Source organism: Otolemur garnettii, unplaced genomic scaffold, assembly GCF_000181295.1.
Source record: "Otolemur garnettii isolate 467f Iridium unplaced genomic scaffold, OtoGar3 scaffold00025, whole genome shotgun sequence".
NCBI classification, from domain to species: Eukaryota; Metazoa; Chordata; class Mammalia; order Primates; family Galagidae; genus Otolemur; species Otolemur garnettii.
The window spans coordinates 17,936,668-17,948,570 of NW_003852420.1; the positions used below are offsets into that span (position 1 = coordinate 17,936,668).

Below are 11,903 nucleotides of genomic sequence, written 5' to 3' on the forward strand. Positions count from 1 at the left end.
TTTGGCGGGTCCGGGCTGGGGATTCGAACCCGCCACCTTAGGTGTACGTGGCTGGCGCCTTAGCCGGTTGAGCTATAGGCGCCGAGCCATCAATAATCAGTTCTATATGAACCATAAAAGTATTGATTAATTGATTTTTCCAATCAAGTTTTCATTGAAAATAATTGGTCTCAGTGAAAATAATTTCATTACTTTTTTCAAAGTTTGCAAAAGTTTTCAACTTTTTTTATTGATCATAAAGATAATTAAAGGAATTAAAATCTAGTTACCCCCCCAAAATATCTGCCTTGAAAAGTCATTATATTATTGGAAAGTTAAAATGTCTATAAATGTTGCTAACCTAACTTCAAACAAAACAAAAATCAGTTATGTGAAACTAGGAAAAAAAAAAAGAAAAGTCATTATATTTATATAATCCTAAAAAAAAAAATGTTTGTGTTCAGCACAACATTTTTGTGAACATTGTGTTCAGCACAACATAAACACACAGTCAAACATCCTTAGGGTCAAAATATCTTATGTCCCTTTCCTCATATCTTTGAGCTTAACTTATTTTCAGAAAATAAGAGCTAGAATATTTCTTCTATGTAAGACCTTGATCCCAGGAATTTCCTTCTACTTAGGGACAGACTCATGACTTTATAGTCCTAGCATGTCGCAGAAGAAAGAACTCTTAGAGACAACTGTTGGCTCAAATCTTTCATTTTACATATTAGAAAATTTAGGTCAGAAAAACAAAAGGACTAATCCAAAATTATCCCATGCGTGAGAGTTTCCTTGGAATTATTGGGCCCTTCTCTCCAGTATTAATTTCTGACAGCTGCTCAATGACAGTTTGGCTCTTATGTAAGAGGGAGAGCTTGGGGGTCCCAGAAAACCTGTCTCATTTTGGAGATACTTTGGGCTGAAACTCTGAACTGATCAATTCCATTCTAAAGATTTGCATTGTTTGCTGGCCAAAAAGTATTGTAGAGGTTTTCTCCCCAGTAGTGGCTTATCTACCTTTATGGCATTTTTTGATGCACAGAATTTCTACATTTACTGTAGTTGCTTATATCTGTTCTTTTCATTTTTGATGTGTATGATGATTGATTTTATGTGTCAGCTTGACTGGGCTATGGAGTGCCCAGATATTTGTTTGGTTAAACATTATTCTGGGTATATCTGTAAGAATGTTTGGATGAGATTAATATTTGAACCTGTAGAGTGAATAAAGTGGATTAATCTTCTCTAGTGGGTGGTCCTCATCTACTATTGAAGGCCTGAATAGAACAAAAAGGTAGATTAAGGGAGAATTCTTTCTTTCTGTCTGTGTTCAAGTGGGACATTGGTCTTCTCTTGCCTTGGGACTTTTACTTGGACTGTACATTGGCCCTGCTGGTTCTCAGGATTTTAGACTCAGAATAGAACTAAACCATTGGCTATTCTGGGCCTCTAGCTTGCTGACTGCAGATCTTGGGACTTCTCAGCCTCCATAACCACATGAGCCAGTGTCTTAAAATCTCTCTCTCTCTCTTCTATTAATTCTGTTTCTCTAAAGAACTCTAACATGTGATTTTTTTTTTTTTTTTGTGGCTTAAGAAATATTTTCCTATCCTGAGGTGCTGAAGATGATTTTTATTGGTGCTTCTAAAGATGTTAATATTTTGCTTTTGAAATTTAGATCTTTAACAGAAGGTTATTTTCATGCATGCTGTAAGATAGTAAGCTGATTTTATTTTTTTCCAGATGAATAACCAATTGTTCATTATTATTTTTTAAGTAATTCATCCATATTACTTTCCTAGGGCTGTCATAATAAATTACCACAAACTGGGTGGCTTAAAACAATAGAAATATGTGTTTTCGCAGTTCAGGAGTCCAGATGTCTGAAATCAAGGTGTCAGCAAGGTTGGTTCCTTCTAGAGAGTCTCAGGGAGAAAATATCTCATGCGTCTCTCTTAGCGTCTAATGGTTGCCAGCAAACCTCGGCATTCCTTGTAGACCCTTCACGCTAATCTTTGCTTCTGTCCTTACAGTGTCTTCTCTCTGTATATGTCTTCTCCTCTTATTATTAGGATGCCAGTCATTGGATTTAGGGCCCACCCTAAATCCAGGATGAGTTATTCTTGAAATCCCGAATTAATTATATCTGTAAAGACCCTATTTCCAAATAAGTTCATATTTTAAGGTTGTGGGGGGATGTGACCTTTGGGGGAGGACACTATTCAACCCACTATACAGTACTATCTTTCATTATTATTTTGCAAATGCCATTTCTGTTGTTTACTGAATTTCCATATATGTGCAGGCAGAGTAGCCATTTTATAATGCAAATCTCTAATAAAATGATACATTTTTCATGAGATAATCTTAGTTAGTCCTCACAACAGTTATATGAGATCAATACTACTAAAATCTCCCACACTATAAAAGGGTGTACCAGTCAGCATTTGCTAAGTTACAATGTAGTAACAAATAATTCCAAATCCTAGGAGCTTATAGCAACCCAATTTTCTTCATCACATTACACATCAGTAGCTGTGGGTTGACTGAGCTCTGCTCTGTAAATTTTCCTTCCAGGATCCAGGCTGAAGGCACAGCCCCTATCCAAGATATACCTTTCCAGAGATAAGAAAGAAGATTTTTGACTTTAACATGCAATGGCTCTTCAAGTTTCTGCTTAGAACTGACAGCCAGCTCTCCAGCTCATATTTCACTGGCCAAAGTAAGTCATGTGGTTAAACTTGACAAAGGACTGGGGATGTGCACTCCTTCCTCTGGAGGGTACTCAAGTCACATGGCAATTCTTCTGGTTTGTATAATCCTCTTACTAGCAAAGGGGAAGAGCCAATAATGCGGAATAATAATACCTCAACCACAGTGTTGAGTAACTTGCCCAAGGTCAAACAGTTAGGAAGGGGCAGAGCCAGGATTTCAAACTCAGACAGACTGCCTCCAAAGCCATAGTGTACTTCATGGTTCCCTACTGCCTGCTAGATAGGGTTCAAATATATCTAAGTTTCAGCATGTGCATTCTTGCAGCCTGGAGTGCTCTTCTACCTTGTCAGTGTGCTGAACTCACTCTTGAGACTCCACTCCAATCTCAACTCTTTCAGGAGTTTTGTTCTCAGTATTGATCACCATGTATTCTCACTGTTCTTTATAAATACAGTAGAACCTCTGTAAGTTGACCACCCAAGTGACTATAACAAAATGGTTAACATAAGGAGCTAGGCCTACTACACTGATACATGGTGCATATCTGGCCTATGAAAATTAGGTCAACTTCAGGAGGTGGTCAACTATGGTAGTTCTCCTATATATATTATTTTGTACATACTGTCTCATCTGCTGTGAAAAGTGAAGATGCATTCTTATTTGTCATGTGTCCCATGTATCCCCAAGGCCTTGTATAACATTCCCCAAATGTCGGCTCGGCGCCTGTGGCTCAAGTGGCTAAGGCACCAGCCACATACACCTAAGGTGGCGGGTTCGAATCCAGCCCAGACCCACCAAACAACAATGACGGCTGCAACCAAAAAATAGCCGGGCATTGTGGCGAGCGCCTGTGGTCCCAGCTACTTGGGAGGCTGAGGCAGGAGACTTGCTTGAGCCCAGGAGTTGGAGGTTGCTGTGAGCTGTGAAGCCACAGCACTCTACCCAAGGGGATAGCTTGAGGCTCTGTCTCAAAAAGAAAAGAAAAAAAACATTCCCCAAATGTTTGCAGTATTTTGGGATGAGATGAGTAGAAGCACAGGCTACAACTGGGCCATATTCCTGAGGATAAGAACACTTGGCCTATTTTTCCACCCCTCTAAACTAAGCTTTAGCACCTTGTGCTTGGATGACTCTGGCAGGTCAGCCCCACATGACTCACTCTATAAGCTTTCAGTGCCTGTCACCACAAAGCCCTGGGCTAGGGTGTATGTGTTGGAGGTGGTGGGGAGGGGAGGTGGAAATTAACTTAGACCTTTCACAAACATTTCCCTTCTCTCAAGAAAAGGGAGTAAAAGTCCTTCCTTTAAGTAGACTGAGCAAGTCTCTACCCATCAGGTCTAGGACAGAGGAAGGACAGCTCTGAGAAGTAAAAAAGAACACTAAACCACACTGTGGAAGACTTTATTAATATGCCCAAGTTATTAAGTTTAACCTTTCTGACCTTCAGTTTCCCCAGCCATAAATTGAGAACAACACTGATCTTGCCCTCCTCTCAATGTATTATTTTCAAAAATACATAGTAAAGTGCTGGAGATCTTTAAGAATACAACCTTGGAATCAGACTTGTATTAAAATCCTTTTTATAAGCTGTGTGGCTGTGAGAAAATTATAGATCTGCATGAGCCATAGTGTCTTCATCTATAAAATGGGGATAACAATTAGAGCTGCCTCCCAGGGTGAGAAAATTATGTAAACAAAGTACTCAGCATTTACTAAGCGCTGAATAATGTTGGCTATTTTCATATGAGATGATGATACTGAAGGAGAAAGGCTAAGACCAGGAATTATTTGTGAACATATAATGGAGGGGAACAGAGTCTAACTTTTCCTAGAACTGGTTGTTTCTTTTAGCCAAGTATAAGGTGTGGCTTAAAGGAATGAGGAAACGGTTCACAAGGTTATGGGGCATAGAACATTGTTTGTCTTCACAGATGTTGGGGAAGGGATAGAGCGGTTAGCTAACCCTCCCCAAAGATCAGAGGTCTTTGTTCTCCATCCCACCCCACAGGTACAATCCAATCACCTCTTTCCCGTCACCTCCTACCAGTCCAGTCACCATGTCTTGGTGAGGTGCCTGTGAAATAATAATAATAGTAATGATATTAGTGATATTGCTACTGTGACACTTATGAAGAAGGTTTTCTAATATATTATTCCAGTTATTGTTCATTATCTCTCTCCAATTCACAGAATCAGAGTTAGAAGGGGCCTTGCAGATCATCCTGTGTTTCACTGATGGCAACACTGAAATCTGAAGAAGGAAATGGATTTACCCTGGGGATGAGGTTTATCAGAGCCTACACAGTAAATTAATGACAATAAGTTAATAGCAGAGGCAGAACTAGAAACTACAGCTTTCCTTGTGTCTGTCCTTGACTTTCCAATCCCACTGCTGCTGTGTCTATTCTCTTATTTCCTGCATCACTGCAGTGGTCCTAACTGGTCCTTGCTGCTTCTGGTCCCTCTCCCATCAATTTGTTCTATATATATTGCCACATAATTGTCCGCATAGCTTTGATATTGCCTTTCCCTTCCTAATATAATACTTACTTGCTTTTCAACTTGAGGGGTCACCTGTTTCCTCGCCTTCCAATGAAGACCCAATCTTTCTTTGAATACATTTATTAATAAGGAGTTCAGCCTTCCCAACACGGTCCATTCCATTCTTGGGTAGTTTTGACTGTTAGAGAGTTCTTTACCATATCCTGAAATTGTCTTCCTGGATGTCTATCTATAGGAGCTGGGTAGAATTCTTTCATATCCAATCAGTTAGCAAATAGTGAATGTTTAATATGAGCCGGGTCCTGGGCGGACTAGGTGCTAAAGAGAACAGAAAGATAAATTTGACATGGATCCTTCCTTCAGAGCATGTGGCCTAGAGGTTCACTTATACAGAATGTTTTTTTTAATTAGACCTAAATAATAGGAAACAAATAAAATCCCCTTTGTGTGTGAGATGTTTGGAGATACTCCCCCAGCCCCATTGTGTGTTCTCTTCTCTAGGCTACTTAAGTAATTCATCATACATCATAGTGTCCAGGTCTTCAACATTATGGTTGCTGCCACTAGACATGCTCCAGTGTGACAGTGGCCCCCTCAGAATGTGGGGTGCAGAGCTGAGCCCCGTGGTTCATCTGTGATCCACCTATAGCAGCAGAGCCAGCCTAACCTCTGGTTTCTGTTGATATTTTAAAATCATAGTCACTCTCCTTCCCTTCTTTATTCTCCTTTCTCCTTCCTCCTTCCTTTCATTCCTTCTCTCCTTCCTTTCTCTCTCCTTTCTTCCCCCCTTGTTCTCTTTCATTTTTGCTTTCTTGCAGCCACATTGCACTGCTGAGCTCGAAGTCAACTAAAACATTTAAATTGTTTTCACTGAATCTGTTCTGAATCCAGATTCTTTCTGTACTGTACTTGGGGCACACGATCACTTGGAACTCTGCACTGTCCACCATGGTAGCCACTGGCCCCATATGGCTATTCAAATTTAAACTATTTAACAATAGGGCTAATCATTCTTGTGATTCTCCCCATGTGCATGATATTTGGAAATGAACATTTCCCTTATTAATCTGCCTTAAATATAAGTTGAACTTTCAGGGGAAAAGGGCAAATTCCCTTCCCCAAAAAGTATTTTAAAATAAATAAAATTAAATTTGTAGTTCCTCAGTTGTACTAGCCACATTTCTAGTGGTTAATAGCCACAGATGGCTAGTGGCCACCAGGTCAGACAGCACAGATTCAGGACATTTCTGTCATCACAAAAATTTCTTTTTCTTTTTCTTTTTTTGAGACAGAGCCTCAAGCTGTCCCCCTGGGTAGAGTGCCATGGCGTCACAGCTCACAGCAACCTCCAACTCCTGGGCTCAAGCAAGTCTCCTGCCTCAGCCGCCCAAGTAGCTGGGACCACAGGCGCCCGCCACAACGCCTGGCTGTTTTTTGGTTGCAGCCATTATTGTTGTTTGGCGGACCCGGGCTGGATTCGAACCTGCCACCGTAGGTGTATGTGGCTGGTGCCTTAGCCACTTGAGCCACAGGCACCGAGCCATCACAAAAATTTCTATGGAACTGCTCTGGTTTGGACCTAAGGGCAGGAGTTCACACTTATTCTGTGTAGCATCTTATCTTGAGAGTTCAAGATCAGCCCCCAAGCCTGCAGAGATCTTTAAAAAGCTGATTCTGGTTTCCAGAGTGTTCAGAGTGTTTGCTGTCTCTCCCAACTTCATGACAACAGTAGAGCTGATCAGTATTTCATATTTTCCTCTGCTTCATCTAAAACTACTGATAAAAATGTCCAGCAGAGAACAGGTGGTTGCAACAGAGCCCTGGATATGATACCCTACACTCTAGCCCCATATCACAGTTGTGCAGTTGTTTAACAAATTAGGCCTACATCCTAGGTAGTAGGTACATACCAGGTATCTACAGGGAGAGAGAAGATACCAATAAACAGAGTCTTGTTGTAATGGGTACTCTAGTTCAAATGCTATTGCCTCACATTCAGGGCTGCTTCTGTCTGGCCTGAAGTCATTAAAAGTATAAGATTGGGAATTAGCTTCCCAAGTTTGGATCCTGATTCTGCCACTTTACAAACTATGTAATATCTGTGCTTCAGTTTAAACATGTATAAAGTGGGAATAAGAAAAACCTTTATCCAGTAGAGTTACTGTGCAGATTAAATGAGTTAATGCAAGTAAAGCTCTTGGAACAGTGCCTAGAATATAGTAAGTGTTCTAAACAAGTTATCATTGGATCTTATTATTATTATTATTATTTGAGACAGAGTTTCACTTTGTCACCCTCAGTAGAGTGCTGTGGCGTCACAGCTCCCAGCAACCTCAAACTCTGCGGCTTAAGCAATTCTCTCGCCTTAGCTCCCAAGTAGCTGGGACTATTAGGTGCCTGCCACAATGCTCTGCTATTTTTTTGTTTGTTTGTTTGTTTTAGAGATGAGGTCTTGCTCTGGCTCAGGCTGGTCTCAAACTCAGGAACTCAGGCAATCCACCCACTTTGGCCTCCCAGAGTGCTATCTGGAATACAGGCATGAGCTATCACACCCAGCCCTTGGATCTTATTATTAATAACAATTTTCCCTCCTGGACAAGTCATGCTCAGTCTTGCTTTGAGGCCTTGGCTCCTATAGTTTTGCCCTCTCTTAGTTTGTGGAAGTCCTTGGAGGTTCAAACCAGGCCTCCCCTCCCTGATTTCTTAGGTTGTCAGCTGCTTACATTGTATTTGCTCTTAGTATCCCACACTAGAGAGGTGGGGACTGCAGTGAAGAATCAGAATTGTGGAGCTTCACCTTGGTGCTGTGCTTCCTGGAGAAGAGACTTAGGATAAAGTTCTGATCTGAAAAACAGGGATAATTACAGATGCCAATTAAGACGTGCTCAGAGCAAGTGAGACAAAGTAAGTAAAAGCTCCTGCAGTCAGGCCTTTGCCTATGCTCTGACTTCTAGTAAACCCTACCAAGTGAGTGACACTTGTTTCTTCCCCAGTTTCTGTGCTTCAGCATTAAACAAAGGAGGCCCAGACTCATTATTCCAGGCACTTCTGGAGGGCCTGGCCCTGCCCCAGGAGTCCTAGGGCAGGAATCCCCTCCTTTTCTTCATCTATGAAATGGAAACACCTAATTGGTGCCCCATCTTCTCCCAGATGTTCTCTTGGGCTCCCTTCCTTCCCCTAGCCTCAGTCCATTCTCAAAGCAGACCTAGCAAAGCATCTGTAAGTGGGCCGTGGTGGTTATTACCTTAGTCTGGAAAAGCTCTTTACTTTGGGTGTGTTTGGGCTTGGCAGAGGGTAGGGGGGAGGGAAGGGGGAGGTTGGGCGTCCGGATCCCAAAGCCCAGGTCTCAGCCCTTGGAGAGACCACAGAGTCCAGAGGTATTGCCACCTTAGAAGGGGCTGGAATGTGCTGAGCGATCCTCCGCGAGCTCCGGCCGTCAGCCGCTGGAACAATGGGAGGGCGGCGTGGAGGCGGGTGGGCGTTGGCCAGGTCTCAGCTAGAGGTAGACGAGGTCAGCAGGCTGGGCAGCGGGCTGCAGGGTTAGCCCGGGGCGTCGGGCCAAGGGCCGAGAAGTCTAAGCCAGAGGAAACCGAAGTCGGCGCTGGCAGGGACCCGGGAGGAGGTGGAGGCGGGGCCCGAGCCCACCAGGCTGGGACCGCGAAGGCTAGGAGGCCCCGGGTGGGGTCTCCTCCTCTTCCTTACCCGACCGCTTGCCCCCGGCCTCTGAGCTCTCCGGTGGCTCAGGTAGGCGCCAGGCCTAAGAGGGGAAGCTGGCGACCGGCCCCCAGCGCCGTGAGGGCTCGCGGGGCTCAGCCCCCTCCTCTGCTCCCCTCCCCCGGGGCCGGCTCGGCTCCTCCCGAAGCGCGGGCCCGGCTCCGGCGGCTCCAGCGCTCCCCCGGCTGTTGGCCACTCGCCGCTGCTGCTCGCTCGTTCGCCCGCCTGCTGCTGCTTGGGCGGCCGGGATCACTGCCTTCTCCACCGGCGGAGCGGGCCGGGGAGGGGCGGAGGGGGGAGAAGGGGTGTAGCGGGGCGGGCGAGGAGGGGGCTGAACGCCGTGGGAGGGAGAGAAGCAGCGGGCGCGCGAGCGAGCGGGGCATTTCTGCGCAGCTGGAGTGCGCCTCGGAGCCCGCCCGGGCGGCCGCCGGACGCGAGGACCGAGAGACAGTGCCCGGAAGCCGTTTCGCTGCCGCCAGGTTAGCGGCGCCAGTTGTCCTCCTCTGGCCCTGGGGCCCCCACGGCGTCCGATCACGCGTGTCGTGTGGGGTGATGGCGGAGGGCTGCGGGCTCGATAGCTGATCCTCGACCGCTGACAGGCAGGCGGGCAGGCTCGTGGGGCGGTGGGGTGGGGGCGGGCGCCGGTGCTCAGAGCCTGGTCCTTCGGTTCGGGAGTTTCGGTACTGGCGCGGGTGTGTGTGTCGGGTTCACGTCTCCGGGTGTGTTGGGTGTGAGCGCGCGTATGCCCGTGAATCTATGCGAGCGGATGCCCGAGGTGTGCGCCCGTGCGTGTGTGCTCCGGGCGTGCATCTGTGTGTACATGTGTGTGAGGGTGCGTGCGTGTCCTGTCTCCGCGCGTCTGCCTGTCTGGGTGAGGATATGTGCCTGCGTGTGTCTACCCGTGAATGTGGCTGTGAGAGGGTGTGTCCGACTGTGTAGCAGAGTGTGTGTACATCTGGATGGATGAGGGCGTGTGCCAGTGGCTTCGCTTGTGGCTGGAGCCTATGGCTGACTGTGCGTGTGTGTCGCTGTGTGCACCACTGTGGCTCCTCGTGTTTGCGCTTGTGAGGGCGGGTGTGTACCCGCGTAGCCCCCCGTGTGCGTGTGCGCGGCTTTGTCTCGGCACTGCTGGGAGGAAAGGGTGGGGGCGGCGGTCCAGGCGCTGTAGTCGCCTAGAGCCAGGCACCTGGCGAGGGCGGTGGGAGGCAATGCGGGGGCGTCCCATTCGGGCGGAGACTCCCTCCCGGCAGGTGGGCGGCCACACCCCGGGGCCCGAGGGAACTGGGCTGACAGCTAAGGAGCCCTCGCTGGAGCGAGGGCGTGTCCTACCTGAAGCCCAAGTATATATGAGTGTGTGTTCGAGCGCGCGCGTGCGTGCGTGTGCGTGTCTTTCTGTCTGTCTGTCTGCCGGAGGGGTATTGGTGGCAGAAACAGCTGGGCCCCAGGCTGGTGACCCAGCCGGTTCAGGGATCCATTTCCTGTTGTGGCCCCAGGACTCTCGTTTGGGGCCAGACCTAACCTGGCCAGGGCAGCCACTCCTACCTTTACCTAAGTGAGGCTGAAGGTGGGAGGGTGGAGGGTGAGTAGACCAGCAGCTCAGGTGCCCTGAAAGGACTAGAGAGGGAGAGCCACTCTCTTAAAGGGCCAGATCCCCACTCCAAGGAGCCTCTCCTCAGGAGACCTCTCTACTTTGAGAGAGATGTCTCTGGTGTGTATCTGCCCTTCCCCCAAGTACTGGTGCATGCATATCTAGATCTGCGGCCTGTGTGCATGTGTGTGTTCTCTCTGTACTTCTTGTGCATTTGGGTGCATAGGTGTGTTTTATGCACAAACATTATTCAGCACAGTGAATAATGTTTCTCTTGATGTACATGTGTATGTGTTTTTATAAGTTCTGGTATATTTGTTTTTGTGTCGGTATAGCTGTTTGTATATTAGTGAGTCTGTGTGTGTGGGTTTACAGAGAAGTGGCATTTTGCTGCCAACTGGAGTAGGATAGAAAAATTCTGTCCAGGGCCTCTCTATTTTAGAAAAATTGGGTGAAAAGGAAGTTTGGGGATTTAGTCCCTGGCTTTGTGGGGTTCAGATACTGGTAGTGAAATGAATTGGGGCTTGACTGGGATGCAAGGATAGAGAGAAACTGAGACTCTTATAGGAGGAATTGTTCTGGGAGAAGGATATCCAAGTACAAGAATTCTTTCTTCAGTTTCACTTTTTTTCCTCTGTAACTTCACCTCCTTTCTAGTTTGGCTTGCCAGGATACAGTGCATAGGATTTGGAGTGAAAGGGAGGGAGCTTGGAGTGTAAAAGGAAGGAAGATGGATGGGTGATAGGATTGGGGGCCAACAGCAGATTTCTGCAATTCTTGAAATGTTTTCCTGCCAAAGGCAGCAGAGGCTGGGGAAAGCTGAGCTTGCTGTCTCCTTCCCTGAATCTCAGAATATGGGAAAGGCTCTGGTGTGGAGCTGAGGAACCCTGGAATTTGGTCCAGGGATCTCTCTTTGACTTTAGTCAAACTCTTTATGTGTTTATCTGTTCACCCAACACATTTTATTAAGCCTGTTTATGTAAAAAAAAAAAAAAAAGTCTAAACTCCCTAAGCTTAGGTCCCTGGCTGGATAGCTAGCTAGTGGGCTAGATCTGGGGACTTTGAGGCCCTGTCCCTTGCTCAGAGTGCTATAGTTTGCCTCACTGTTACCCACATTTAGGAATCCACCCCCAAGAATCCTGGCCCAGGATCACTGCTCTCCCCTCACCACCATATGCTGTAGTCTAGAACAGAGGTTCTTAAACTGTGGTTGCCTCACCAACAGCAGCAGGGTCACTTGAGGGTTTGTTACAAATGCAAATTCTTGGGCCTCATTCCAGACCTACGAATGGGAATGGGGTCCAGCAATCTATGTTTTAACAAGTCAGGTAATTCTGATGCACTCTAGGGTTCATGAGAGATGTAGACAGCTAGAAACCTCCTATAAGTTGAAACTCCT

The 11,903-nt window shown here is 46.3% G+C and overlaps 1 long non-coding RNA gene across 1 annotated transcript in view; it reads left to right on the forward strand.

The window, feature by feature from the left end:
- The window catches only part of LOC111724675, a 17,785-nt gene extending 12,802 nt beyond the window's left edge, over positions 1 to 4,983 (forward strand). Inside the window, exons 3-4 of the long non-coding RNA XR_002772936.1 lie at positions 2,563 to 2,707; positions 4,891 to 4,983. This is a non-coding gene — a long non-coding RNA (uncharacterized LOC111724675). The remainder of the gene's footprint in view (positions 1 to 2,562; positions 2,708 to 4,890) is intronic.
- Positions 4,984 to 11,903: the final 6,920 nt, after the last annotated feature.